Genomic DNA, 15,535 nt, shown 5'->3' with positions numbered 1-15,535 from the left:
CAAATAAGAAACTTCACCGGCACATCACCTAAATGAAATGGTACAGCTTTAACCACACAAACACTAACTATCATCCACATGCTTGAGACAACAAAGGGACTAACCAAGTCCTACAGTAACATAAAACAGGAAGGAACCTGGGAAGGAAAGTACTTCAAATGTTATCAGATAATTAGCATAGTTAGCATTAATAACTATCTAGATCTATCTATCTATCTATCTATCTATCTATCTATCTATCTATCTATCTATCTATCTATCTATCTATCTATCTATCTATCTTATATATCTATCATAAATATGTCTGTCTATCTATCTATCTATCTATCTATCTATCTATCTTTTTACAGAATGGCTTGCTAATATATCATTTACCTCATTTATATAACACTTTATTCCTAAAACATGGCGAAAACGTAAATCAGTATTTTCTTATTTATGGAATAAAAAGATACCCTATCCTTAACTTTAATTCTAATAAGTCAACAAGATATAAGTGGAAATCTATGCAAATGAGTGCATATTTAATTAGATAATGCTTTTTTATGTTTCTATAATGCTAATTTACTGACTTGAACTTTTCAGCAATTTGTACACATTTGACTTGAGACTTACTAAGATTAGCTGGAACTGGTTTAAACAGCCATAAAATAAAGCAAAATGTGCTGAAAAAAGGGACTAACCAAGTCCTACAGTAACATAAAACAGGAAGGAAACTGGGAAGGAAAGTACTTCAAATGTTACCACATAATTAGCATAGTTAGCATTAATAACTATCTAGATCTATCTATCTATCTATCTATCTATCTATCTATCTATCTATCTATCTATCTATCTATCTATCTATCTATCTTTTTACAGAATGGCTTGCTAATATATCATTTACCTCATTTATATAACACTTTATTCCTAAAACATGGTGAAAACGTAAATCAGTATTTAGGTACAGCTGCACTATTTACATCCAATAGAAATAAATAATGCTTCCATAAATGTGTGTCTTTAAGGGTTGTGTAAAAGCCAACTAGGGATCATGCTCACCCCTCCCTGACAAAGTCATATCAGCAAATATCATTAGCATAGCTAGCAAAATGAACCAAAATGCTAAAACACAGACACAGAGGAGTGGCTGGGGGCATGTGTTTAGAGCTAATTTGAGTGGTTTTGCCATAAAAGGGACAAAGTTCACACAGACCAACAGCATTATCCATCAAATCCTAAATACTTTGGGGAATCTGACACATGCAGGCTTTTCAGACATCTATACTCTGACTGAATCTGTGTTATTAGCATTATTTATGTACTATTATAGCATTTATTAAGATTTTGAATGAACTTTTATTTAAAGATATTTTCAGCTTTCATTTTGATTGAAATCTTTAGTGCTTTTGTCATTTGTATTAGTCTAAAATAAAATTAAAATAAAGTCTATTCTGTCATATTTCTATTTAGCTTGTTATGTTTATTTAGTTATATTTTATATATGTTTTATTCATTTTTAATAGTTTAACAATAACAACACTGGACTGAATGGCTCAAAAATAAAATCACTAACATGTTATAATCTCATAAGTGTATTTATATGAGATTATAAAACATCTGTGCTATCCATTGTCTGAAATAGTACTACAAGCTTTATATTGTCATAAAAACAGTTATGGAGGAATAATATTATTGAAGTTTAGGGCGGTGATAATTGTCCAGCTGATGCAACCAGATATGTTTTATCCTGATTTATATATCAAATAAACCTGGACATCTATATGGTGTAACATTTGCACTTTATAGAGACAAGGCCCACGTTAATGAAAAGTGCTCGACTCACATTCATGCGCAGGGTCTCTCGCTCTCATTTTCTCTCAGTGATTAAGCTCAATTAACTCATCTCATTAAGGTTAATGATCTACTCCACCATTTTCCACTTCAAGTTCTTGGATGAAGGAGCAGCATAGAATGAAGATGACGCACATTATCTTCTACCAAAGAGGGAACACATCATTTTCACTCCAATTACTTGTGCATTGTTTATCTTAAATTATAGAATGTGCTTTAATTACTTGATTTGGTTGTCTCCATTGCTCTGTTATTGCAGAAACATTGGTGGAATATTGTGTTTTCTTCAGCTGTGGCTGTGAAATGGGCCATTTCAGTCATTGTAGGTTTATAGGCTATGTTTGGAAGAGTTAAATTTGCATACTCAGTATAGTTGTCATACTACTTGTACTATTTTTGCAGGATGTATCCAGGGCACAGTATGCAAATTTTCAGTATGCACGGAATGAAGGATGAGCTACAACAATTGCCATAAAGCGCACTAATACTACAGAATTACAATAGTGCATCCCACAACGCAATGCACTTGACTTGATCTTCCATTTCCAGTGTAAGTTATGAATCTGAAATGATTATTACATCTGTTTGACCCATTATTTAATTAGAATAAGAAATATCAAGTCATTTTTATACACAACTGGACTATATTGTGTTAAAAGCAACAAGATATGCTGGAAAAATGTAAAATGTTTAAAAATGTATTAGTGCTTAATGTACCCCGTTTCGCATACAGTTTATATATCACATATATTTTTCTTAAATTCTTATAAATCCTTTATTTTACAGTGAAGTTTTACAATAGTAATTTATGTACTGTATATATAATTATTATTATATTTTTCTTAAATACTCAGCTTTATTTTACAGTGAAATCTTTCAATAGTAATTTCTTATTTCTATTCTATTTAGTAATAATAATAATATTTTTAAAATAGTAGAAATGCAGTAAACTAGTACTCCTTTCCAAACATAGGATTGCCCTTAGCAAAATCCACCTATCCCAGCATGCACTTATGCATTCATCTCTATTCCACTGACAATCCCAGGCCCGGAAAAATCACCTATGCCACCATGAATTCTTAAGATGAATATCTAATGCTTTCTGCAGCCCGTGGCTAAAAATAAATGTTACAGATTGCAAAAACATGAGTTATCGAGGAGCCGATCTGCTTTCAAGGACATCGTTATTCTTCCCGCAAGCAAAGCAGGTGTTCCTAAAATGCATCCTGCCTCAGATCTAGGGAGATTTAGGAGTTTTCTTCTTCTTTGTAGTAAAATGGGTGAGAGTATCGGATTAATTACAGGCAGGTCTACTGGGAAAACAAAATTTGAATGTTCATTAACAGGGCATAATGGTGTAAAGGGCGAGTCCTTACTACAGTATGTGCTAACCTGTGGGTTTGCGTACAACGCACAGACAGTGAGGAACCTCTGTAATGACAAATATGAGCCTGAAAAAGCTCACAGCGTTTTATTAGCTAATCCTGAACAACATTCATCCCCATCTATCTTGTCCCCGTGGTCCCATCAGTTTTTCCACAGGGGTTGATTTCCTGCTATTTTTGCGTTCGGTTTGAACCGAAGATATCCTTCATAAAGCCTCACATTATCTCTGGAGAATCCTCTGGAGCTGTCAGTGAAAAATACACACTTTGTTGCCAGACAAAAGAGCAGACGAGAGAGTGTTTCAGGGAGCATTTCTCTCTCTGCTGGGGAGACGGCAGAATGGTGAGGAGATTGTTACCTCCAGCGCAGTCATGCTCACTAAAAAGAAAGAGAGGGAAAGAGAAGGGGAGCGTGTGAGAGAATGAGATTCCCGGGAGCACAATATACCCCCTGAATGTGAAACACTAGCTCGGTGCTGCTGATATTACAAAGTATCAGGGGTTCGATCCCCTACAAGGCTTGAAACCATCAGAGAAAGTATGTGTAGAAGCATCTATTCGTGGTGTTTCAGCTGGGTTTTAGTAACCACAAAAGTTAGTGAGGACTCATCTGGTGGTAAATAGACACTTAGGTGCGGAGGTAACCATAGCAACCGTAGACTCGAGCACTTTTGTTAGGATCATTATCGGATAGAGCATCGACAAAATGTAAATACACTGTCATTGCTTATCACTTTATTATTTATTTCACCCAACGAGAGTGCTGTGTCCCTAATGATGTACAATGCACTAATACTATACAATATGTACTCTACCAACTAGTGTATAAATGGTTATATTATCATCCAGCTTCAGAGTCTGATAGGAAAGGAAATCTGTGACAGTTGAGAGCATGAAGTGTACAACATTGCACACTTCGCTTTTTCAGTTAATTAATGCATCATCCAGGCATTTGAAGTGCACTTTTTATTTTTGGAATTTTCAGTGTGAACACACTAATCACAGCATTTATACTAAAAAAAAAAACTAAACAAAAAAAAAAATGGAATAAAATAGTGCATATGCATGCAAATTGATACAAACCAGTCTTTACGGTTGGCTAATTGTGCTAACTAATTGTGCCCTGAAAACATTCCTTTCAAGAAGTCATTCTATAATTTCTTAGAATGTTAAACGTTGGAAACCTTATTAACAACTGCCTTTTAAAATGCCTAAAATGGAGGCAACTCCACTAAACATATCAGTATCAGTAGGAGACTGATTCCAATTCGATTTGACATTAGCACGTTGCTAAGCTAACAACACAATACTTTAACAAGCATAAATACACACCGCACACAAATATCAAGTAAAACAGACTATTTCAAAATGATATTCGATGGAATTTAAATCTCTCACATGCACTTTGGGATTACACAAATTATGAAGTGCAAGTCAGCTATTGGCTATGCCGGTTCCAAAACAATCTGATATTAGCATGTTGCTAAGCTAACAACAGAACGTTTTAACAAGCATAAATGTACACATCTCAATCTAATTATTAACATCATAAATTTAGTTTCGTACTTTAGTTTATTTTAAGTTTTGGTAAGTTCATGTAGGCCTACATTTATAGCACTATACTTTGTGTTTTCTTACCCTGGCATTAAATTTTAGATAACAGTTAACGCTGCTATGTGAGTGTTTCTAATACGAAGGCTGAGGTAGTGATGGCAAATTTGACATCTGTTTTTCTTTTGACCAACATAATCAAACTCTCAATATTTTCCTCTTTTGGAAAGTCATAGAAATGGTATCACAGATTTTTTCTTTTGATATTAGGGCAAATGAGAACACAAAATATACATTTGTTGCAGTTTCTATTCCCTACTATAAAAGTTTACCCAACTAGGACGACTTCTGCTTCTGAGAACCACAGAAATGTGAAAAGAGTCCATATTAAGTGAAATACTCCATTTCAATTCAAAATTCAATAGAATATAGGCATTTTCTCTTGCATCCTCCAACATAGATAAATATTCTCAGTTGCAATGCATTCTGGGATCACCTAATCTGCAAAGGACATACGTACCAAAATTTACAAGGCAGTATAATTACAGTCTATTCCTTCCTTTTGGAACAAACTCCGTGACAGAAGTGCCTGTGATGCCTAAAATGCTAATTTACCTTCGATCTGAAAAGTCTGGTTGATTAGGAACAAAGTCCTAATTGCAAAAACTGATAATCGTAATGCTCTAATCGTCTAATCTACCACATAACCTAATTTAAGCGACTCCAGACAGAGCGAGCAACTGGCATAAAAGCTCTAAACCATTAGTAACAAAATAGACAAACAATTCTGTTTTAATTGAATTTATGTGCTTCAGAGTCACATCACATTCTCCTAATCGAACCCCAGCCAGTCTTCGTCTTCAGAGCGCTGTCTGCTTTTAAGAGACAGACAGCAAAGTCGAGACTAGAGCTAATTATGCATCCCTATGTGAGGAATTCCTGCAGAATCAGTTTATTCGGAGGGGGAATGTCTTCCCAGATGATTAATTAGGCACCAGTGTGTGTGCGTCTTTGTGGATGAAATGGAAACTGATAAGATTCAAATCAAAGTCTGGATCTCATTGATAGTAAAGGCAGATATGCTCATATATATACTGCCTTTAGGTGTCTTGTCTTCAAACAAAGTACACCACAGACACGACACACCCAGCATCGTTAGACGGGGCTGCTGGGATTGCAGGATCTCGCCACAGTGCAGCTTATTAGTGCAGTCCACTATGTGGGCATATTTTAATGTCTTCTGCAGCAGATGAGGTTCAATAAAGGCGGCTTAGTCATTAAAAATGCATCCATCTCAATTAGGTGATGAGTTTGGTGATTTCCCACACAATATCCATTACATCCACTCTATTCAAGACAATGGATACTCACACACACCTCACAGGTGTTCTGCATGTGTGTTTTGGCGAGACAAGGTCTTCCCACATTAACTGATGATACACGTGTGAAAAGCAATTCTGAGCTAAAGAAAGACTGAATAATTACAATGAAGGTTAAAGTTGCAATGAAATAAAGTAGCGACAGATCTTTTCTTCTGTATTGTGACGTACATCAGAATGAAACGGATAATCTGGAAAAAAAAAAAAGTAGGGCGAGGACTTAGTTCTATCGATTGGTGGTTGACTGGATGGAGGCAGATTGGCTGAATGTTTTCCATCAATTGTAAGAAAGAGACTGAGTTTATGTGGTATAAATGATTGGAGGAGTGCTGTGCACGTCACCAGAGAGAATTCTGTCATTTCAGATGAAAGACGGAATTTGACATTAATTAAAAATGGCAGTAAAACATGCAAGGAAGTTGCATTTAGAAATTAGATCATATTCATGTACACATTAAGGTTCTTTCAAAGAACAAAACTTGTTCACATACAAGTTAAGCTCAAACGACAACATCTGTTATAGAAAATGTTATATTAATTAATTAAGATTTTTTATTAAAAATTTAATCCGTGCACTTAATGACTTGAAAACACCTTTCTCATAATAAGCATGTTTTTTTTTCATTTCTGAATTCAAGTTTATTTTGGTATTTTTGAGGGGCATAAAGTCAAAAATGTCAGAGTGATATAAGTGTCATTATGTAGTAATGCAGAAAAACATGCAGGAAAAAATTTAAATATCACGAGAAGACCCTCATCAAGGTCTTTTAAAATAACAGATCATTTGACCTGGCATGGGAAGGTTAGTTCAGGTTACGCAATGTCACATACTACAACTCAGCAGCTCAAAAAATTTCATCATAATAATATTAATTAATAAATAAAATAACGCAATTACATTTTAAAAACATATATATAATAATATTTACAATTATACTGTATAATTAACATTTTGTTATATTTATCAAAAATAGCTTCTAATAAAAATATTTATTTATTTTCAAAATAATGACACATGTACACTCTTCAAACTTATAAACATCAACATGAAACGTGTTATAAAATTATTTTCTACCCTTGTCTGTTTTTGTGTGGGTTTAATATGACAGTTTAAAGTGGGTAAATAGAAATACTTTGTGTAAATACTTTAAAATCATCCAGTCTTATTATCGGAGGGAAGAGTGTGCGGTAACTGACAGAACGTAACTCGTTATAAACCCAGAAAACCCCAGACCCCAAACTATGACACAGAGCGTGTCAGGCATGACTGTAGCACACACCTCAGCTCTTCTGGTGCGCCTGGACTCGTGACATCTCCGCTGTCGATCTGTCTCCCTCACAAGCTGCTCTCAGATTGTCAGTCCTGTCATCTATCTTCCTGTCACTGTAGATGAGCGATGACACTTCCTGTGCGCCCTCCTCTCGCCTCTCTTTTTCTGTTAGAAGGCCTCTTAATAAGGTAAAATACTGCTGTAGAGAAGACTGCAGCAATTAGTTGACAGTAAATGTTCACAGTTTTGATATTTTCTCAATAAATATATAGCCTCAATAAAATAAAATAAAGAAAGAAAAGAATAAATGCAATTTTTGTGTATGGCAAAGCCACACTGCTCATACAATATAAATCCAAACCTGTTGGAATCCAAATCTGACCACAGAATACGAAAAAGTCACCTTTACTTTAATGTTTCTAGTCTATTCCCTGTCTTACCAGTCTGTATCCCCCTCGAAGTGAATTCAAGGGTTGGGTTCTGAGAACATCATTCTATTCCCAGCATGACATGAGCAGGCCTGCACTGTGCTAGAGCAGCCTCAGAGAGATATGAACACACACACACACACACACACACACACACAGGGCATCAGAGAGATTGAGAGGTGAGAGTGTGAAAACCCAGAGTGTTGGTGAAAGGTTACTCGATAAGAGGACAGTGACTGTCTCAACAATGACATACTGCACTCTTTCATTGTCTCTCTCTCTGTCACTCACCCTACTGAAATGGTGTTGAGGCTCATATTAGGGCCAGTACGCTGAAACAGATTTAGCCTAATACAAATCCAAATCTACTAACAGATAATAATGGAACAGCAGTTTTTTACTATTATTTACAACAGGATCAGCATTTTCATGGGTTTAAATAAAATATTTTTGTTATGAGACAATAAAAACAACTTTGTGCACCAGACCACGGGTGAAAAAAAAAGAACTTGATTTTCAAAAGTCATCGACTTTGTGTAAGCTGAATGTAATATTTTGTCTGTCAAAAAATATGTGCACATGGCAGTATTTACGAGAAGCCTGCAGAGGTCTAGGAAATACATGCAAAACCTGGAAGACCCACACTACCGGATGTTTTGACTGCGTCATCATTTTCCGAGAAGAAAATGAGAGAAAATGGCGGCTTGAGCGGCTTCAACATGCTGTCTGTCAGAAACCGTAATGTAATACATAACACATGTGAGTATAAAGTTGTCCCTCGCTCACTGAAGTTGCCAGAGGATTTTTACAAAATGAAGATCAATATCTTCTCACTTGTTTAAAAGATTAAGGCAGTTAAAGTTTGATAAATTGTTCTTTAATTTTCCAATAAAAGGTGATATGTATGTCACCTTTACAGTATACTGTATATATATTATTATAAACTTATTCTTATTATGATTGTTATTTAGGATTTATAAAAAATGTTATGATTTATTTAATATGTATTAATTATAATAACGATATTGTTTGGTAAGAGATATTACATTTAAGGAACATTATTCATATATGTTAATATATAAATATATATATATATGAATAACTTTTTTCCCGATAATTCGGCAAAATGCCTAAGACATTATTGGTTTCCTTTTTTGAGCCGAGAAGAGACTAATGCAGAACAATTTTTCCTGGCTCACAACCAACTTTCTTTATGGAAATGACCTGGGCCAAAATGGGTTTCCATAGCGTTGTGTTTGTGGAGAAAGGGTAAAAACAGCAACATGAATTTATGCTATCTGAGACCAAGCAAGTAAAAAAAAAAAAAGAATAGAATAAAATAAAATAAAATGCCACTCTGATGTGCCTTAACAGACTATTAACTCAATCGCAATGACAACCAGTTATCTGTGCTTGGCTGTTGATACGTTGGGCTGGATATTATCGGTGGTTCAGAACTCCGAATTCTGGGTAATCCGTAATTAAGCTGGGAGATGATGGTGTTGATTGCTATCAGTCTTGCCAAGCTTCTTGCGGGGGTGAAAAATTGTGATTTAGTGGGAAGAGCCAGTGGAGGTAAAGGGTCTCGCAGCAGGCAGGTGGGGCTGGTGAACGCTGGCAAAGTGCTGACAAGCCAGAGGAAAGATTTGAAGAGCAATTGCAGACCGAGCACACTAAAAACCTCAATATAATCTCTAAAGGAGGTATGCTTCTATTGTGGGCCATAAAATGCAATCGATCACCTATGCTGAGCTTCACTAGTTAAATGAATTCTGCCGGTTTGTTGCATTAGGGGTGAGAAATGCTGTTAGACGATCCTAAATAAGATGTCACGAACAAACAAAGCAGCATGGGATATGTTGAATTCGACCACATAGCTCTTCTTTACTGTGCAAACAATCCAATAAAATCATCCACACAACCTGCAATTACGCACATATATGACACCCCCTGCCAAACCAATAAAACTACAGGGGGTTTGACAAGCACCGTAACGCTTTGGTGTGTATTATGAATGACAATCTGCATCAAACCGGCCCAGGAGGGTTGTATATGTTGTATATGTCCTCACCGAGACCCCGCTGGACCCTGAGATTCAGCGGCCCACTTCTCGAAAATGCTTGCCACTGCACCGCAGGCCCCACCACACACATACTGTGATTTATGAGCATCTGTCAGAGCTAATACGGCCTGTTTTACATGCTCCCTACCAAGCAAAAGCAGAGCCAGACTCGTCCGCCAGCGTTCCCATTCTCTCTTTCTGCCACAATGGCGCCACTAAATAACAGACAATGCACTTGCCTCTGAAACATTGAATGTATGGAGCACAGCTGCATGACTGATCTGCATAAAATGCATTTGTAGGCGGATACAGAGCTGTCTGGAAGAGAAAAGGCAGACATATTGCATGCTTTATGTCGCAATTCTTCAGTCTTCCTGGTTAGTCACATCTCTATAACTACTCTTTATTGGTCAGGCAACACACACACACACACACACACACACACACAGGGCATCAGAGAGATTGAGAGGTGAGAGTGTGAAAACCCAGAGTGTTGGTGAAAGGTTACTCGATAAGAGGACAGTGACTGTCTCAACAATGACATACTGCACTCTTTCATTGTCTCTCTCTCTGTCACTCACCCTACTGAAATGGTGTTGAGGCTCATATTAGGGCCAGTACGCTGAAACAGATTTAGCCTAATACAAATCCAAATCTACTAACAGATAATAATGGAACAGCAGTTTTTTACTATTATTTACAACAGGATCAGCATTTTCATGGGTTTAAATAAAATATTTTTGTTATGAGACAATAAAAACAACTTTGTGCACCAGACCACGGGTGAAAAAAAAAGAACTTGATTTTCAAAAGTCATCGACTTTGTGTAAGCTGAATGTAATATTTTGTCTGTCAAAAAATATGTGCACATGGCAGTATTTACGAGAAGCCTGCAGAGGTCTAGGAAATACATGCAAAACCTGGAAGACCCACACTACCGGATGTTTTGACTGCGTCATCACTTTCCGAGAAGAAAATGAGAGAAAATGGCGGCTTGAGCGGCTTCAACATGCTGTCTGTCAGAAACCGTAATGTAATACATAACACATGTGAGTATAAAGTTGTCCCTCGCTCACTGAAGTTGCCAGAGGATTTTTACAAAATGAAGATCAATATCTTCTCACTTGTTTAAAAGATTAAGGCAGTTAAAGTTTGATAAATTGTTCTTTAATTTTCCAATAAAAGGTGATATGTATGTCACCTTTACAGTATACTGTATATATATTATTATAAACTTATTCTTATTATGATTGTTATTTAGGATTTATAAAATATTTTATGATTTATTTAATATGTATTAATTATAATAACGATATTGTTTGGTAAGAGATATTACATTTAAGGAACATTATTCATATATGTTAATATATAAATATATATATATATGAATAACTTTTTTCCCGATAATTCGGCAAAATGCCTTAGACATTATTGGTTTCCTTTTTTGAGCCGAGAAGAGACTAATGCAGAACAATTTTTCCTGGCTCACAACCAGCTTTCTTTATGGAAATGACCTGGGCCAAAATGGGTTTCCATAGCGTTGTGTTTGTGGAGAAAGGGTAAAAACAGCAACATGAATTTATGCTATCTGAGACCAAGCAAGTAAAAAAAAAAAAAATAGAATAGAATAAAATAAAATAAAATGCCACTCTGATGTGCCTTAACAGACTATTAACTCAATCGCAATGACAACCAGTTATCTGTGCTTGGCTGTTGATACGTTGGGCTGGATATTATCGGTGGTTCAGAACTCCGAATTCTGGGTAATCCGTAATTAAGCTGGGAGATGATGGTGTTGATTGCTATCAGTCTTGCCAAGCTTCTTGCGGGGGTGAAAAATTGTGATTTAGTGGGAAGAGCCAGTGGAGGTAAAGGGTCTCGCAGCAGGCGGGTGGGGCTAGCGAACACTGGCAAAGTGCTGACAAGCCAGAGGAAATATTTTAAGTGCAATTGCAGACCGAGCTCACTAAAAACCTCAATATCATCGCTAAAGGAGGTTCGCTTCTATTGTGGGCCATAAAACGCAATCGATCACCTCTGCGGAGCTTAGAGTCACGAGTTAAATGAATTTACACAACACATTTGGTTCTCCAAAGGTTTCATTTTCAGATCCGCCGGTTTGTTGCATTAGGGGTGAGAAATGCTGTTAGACGATCCTAAATAAGATGCCACGAACAAACAAAGCAGCATGGGATATGTTGAATTCGAGGCACAGAGGAGCACGTAGCGCTTCTTTACTGTGCAAACAATCCAATAAAAACGTCCACACCAGCAATTACGCACATATATGACACCCCCTGCCAAACCAATAAAACTATAGGGGGTTTGACAAGCACCGTAACGCTTTGGTGTGTATTATGAATGACAATCCGCATCAAACCAGCCCAGGAGGGTTGTATATGTCATATATGTCCTCGCCGAGACCCTGCTGAACCCTGAGATTCAGTGGCCCACTTCTCGAAAAACGCTTGCCACTGCACCACAGGCCCCACCACACACGTACAGTGATTTATGAGCATCTGTCAGAGCAAATACGGCCTGTTTTACATGCTCCATACCAAGCAAAAGCAGAGCCAGACTCGTCCGCCAGCATTCCCATTCTCTCTTTCTGCCACAATGGCACCCCTAAATAACAGACAATGCATTTGCCTCTGAAGCATTGAATGTATGAAGCACAGTTGCATGACTGATCTGCATAAAATGCATTTGTAGGCGGATACAGCTGTCTAGAAGAGAAAAGCAGACATATTGCATGCTTTATGTTGCAATTCTACCGTCTTACGTGACTACAGTCACGTCTCTATAACTACTCTTTATTGGTCAGGCATCTGAAGTGTCGTTAAAAATGCAAATAAGGTGTTTCTGTATAACGGTCAATTGCAGCGCTGGGATTCTTAGAAGCGATTCTTCAGAATCCAAGAATTGAAGATAGAAAGAAATGGGTGTATTATTTTGTCTATTATTGCTGTATAACTGTACATTATGAATATTGTTACTTTTACAAATTGCTTGCGTTTCTCTATTTTAAAGGACTATTTCACCCCGAAATGAAAAGTCAATAATCAATAACACTTTCTCCAGTGAAAACTTCCATCCACTGTTGTCCGCTCACATCAAAATCTGTGCATATTTCTCTTCTGATTCAAAAAAAGGTGACTTTATCACTGGAGCAAGCAATGGATAGAGGACTCATATTTCTGCCAGAAGCAACCGTTTAAAGTTAAAATGGGTTAATGACGTATTTGTTGATACAAACACACAGCTTTTATCTTTACAATGTAATTGTGATGCTTTTATCAGCTGTTTGAACTCTCATTCTGATGGCACCCATTCACTGCAGAGGATGAGAAAGTGATGTACAGTACTGCAATGCTAAATTTCTCCAAATCTGTTCAGATAAAGAAACAAACGCTTTAATATCTTGGATGGCATGACGGTGAGTACATTTTCAGCAATTTTTCATTTTTTGGGTGAACTATTTCTTCTATTCTAGAATAAAAACATCTATTAAATGCATAAATGTAAATGTATGTTTTGAGATTGTGGAGACAGAAAGAAACAAATATTCGAGTTCATATTGAGATAAATGACTCAAGCAAACCAAAACATGCCTCCCCAAACACAAAAACTGCAAGGACAAAACCTCTGAATGAGAAGACAGGATTAAACACACAGTATCCATCATGCTTTACAGGAGTTTTGTAAATCTGTGGTCTGTATGTCAGAGACAGTAGGGATGGGCGTATCGATCCGAAGTATCGACATATCGATACTGACGCGAGTATCGAAAGTATCGATACTCAAACAAAAAATATCGATACTAAGGTGCATTTTATTTACCAGTGGTTTTATTTATTTAACAAAAATAATAATAATATTAATGCGTACAATATGCATTGAATTTGACGAATAACCTTTGTTAGCGAGTAATTGTGTAGGATAGAACTATTTTCCTGCTCATCTGAACACACGCAAATGTTGCAAGACCAATCACAGAGAACATTCACTCACTGCTGACCGTGCATTCAAACAGGGCTGCGTTTCCCAAAAGTATCATAAGAAAGCATTAAAGCTTTTGGGAATGGCAGCCCTGAACAATGCTTATCAGAGGACAGAAAACAAAACATAAATGTTTGAGTTATTTCACAATCACGTGACAGCCCCATAAGCTTAACCTATGCCGTTTGAGCCGGAAAGAGAATTGATTAGTTCATCTCTCGAGTCTTCTGGTTTGAGTCATTCATTTATCACGTGACAGCCCCATAAGCTTAACCTATGCAGTCTGAGCCGGAAAGAGAATTGATTAGTTCATCTCTCGAGTCTTCTGGTTTGAGTCATTCATTCATCACGTGATAGACCCATAAGCTTAACCTATGCAGAGCCGGAAAGAGACTTAAAAACAATAACCAACTCTTTATAACCTGTTACAACATTCTGTGTTATGGAAAATAACCATCATGACATTCATAAACTGTAAGAAGTAAAATGCTACAATTTGAGACCAGAAACGCATCACGTAACTGTAAGAGTAAATAATAATTATACTACTACTACTACTACTAATAATAATAACTACGCACCCGTTTGTGACAAAAGAACGAATGATTCGAAAGACTCAAGAGATTAACTAATCAATTCTCTTTTCGGCTCAGACTGCATTGGATAAGTTTATGGGGCTGTCACGTGATGATCAAACGACTCAAACCCGAAAACTTGAGAGAGATTAACTAATTAATTCTCTTTTCGGCTCAGACGGCATTGGTTAAGTTTATGGGGCTGTCACTGAAGACCCAGGTAAACAATGAATTAATCTTTTCTGTTTCAAATAGCATTATAGTTTTGTATTGTTTGTAGTAGGGCTGCACGATATATCGAAATATCGCAAGGGCGTGCGATATCCGAATCATTTTAATAATAGGCTACTTAAATCAAAACGTTGCAAAAGGTCAAAGTTTTAGTTCGAGGCATATAGCAGAGAATTGCGTTAAGAAGAGTTACGTGCAATAAGTTGCAGAAAACAAATCTTTGCCGTCTCGTCTTGCTGTCTGACTCACACCTGAACGCCGCCCAAAAGCCGCATCTCGCGCAGAGTCTCTTCAGTAAGTATCGACATATCGATACTGACGCGAGTATCGAAAGTATCGATACTCAAACAAAAAATATCGATACTAAGGTGCATTTTATTTACCAGTGGTTTTATTTATTTAACAAAAATAATAATAATATTAATGCGTACAATATGCATTGAATTTGACGAATAACCTTTGTTAGCGAGTAATTGTGTAGGATAGAACTATTTTCCTGCTCATCTGAACACACGCAAATGTTGCAAGACCAATCACAGAGAACATTCACTCACTGCTGACCGTGCATTCAAACAGGGCTGCGTTTCCCAAAAGTATCATAAGAAAGCATTAAAGCTTTTGGGAATGGCAGCCCTGAACAATGCTTATCAGAGGACAGAAAACAAAACATAAATGTTTGAGTTATTTCACAATAAACAAATTGAAATTGTAGCCTACATAGTTTGTGCAATTACAATTATTTAAATTGAACGTTGAAAGATAATATTGATCATGTAAAGATTGCATTTTATGCATGCAACAGCCATTCACTGGCAGTCCCT

The sequence above is a fragment of the Sinocyclocheilus grahami genome, unplaced genomic scaffold, assembly GCF_001515645.1.
Source record: "Sinocyclocheilus grahami isolate Dianchi unplaced genomic scaffold, SAMN03320097.WGS_v1.1 scaffold90.1, whole genome shotgun sequence".
Taxonomy (NCBI): domain Eukaryota; kingdom Metazoa; phylum Chordata; class Actinopteri; order Cypriniformes; family Cyprinidae; genus Sinocyclocheilus; species Sinocyclocheilus grahami.
Note: the sequence above shows the minus strand (reverse complement) of the source record.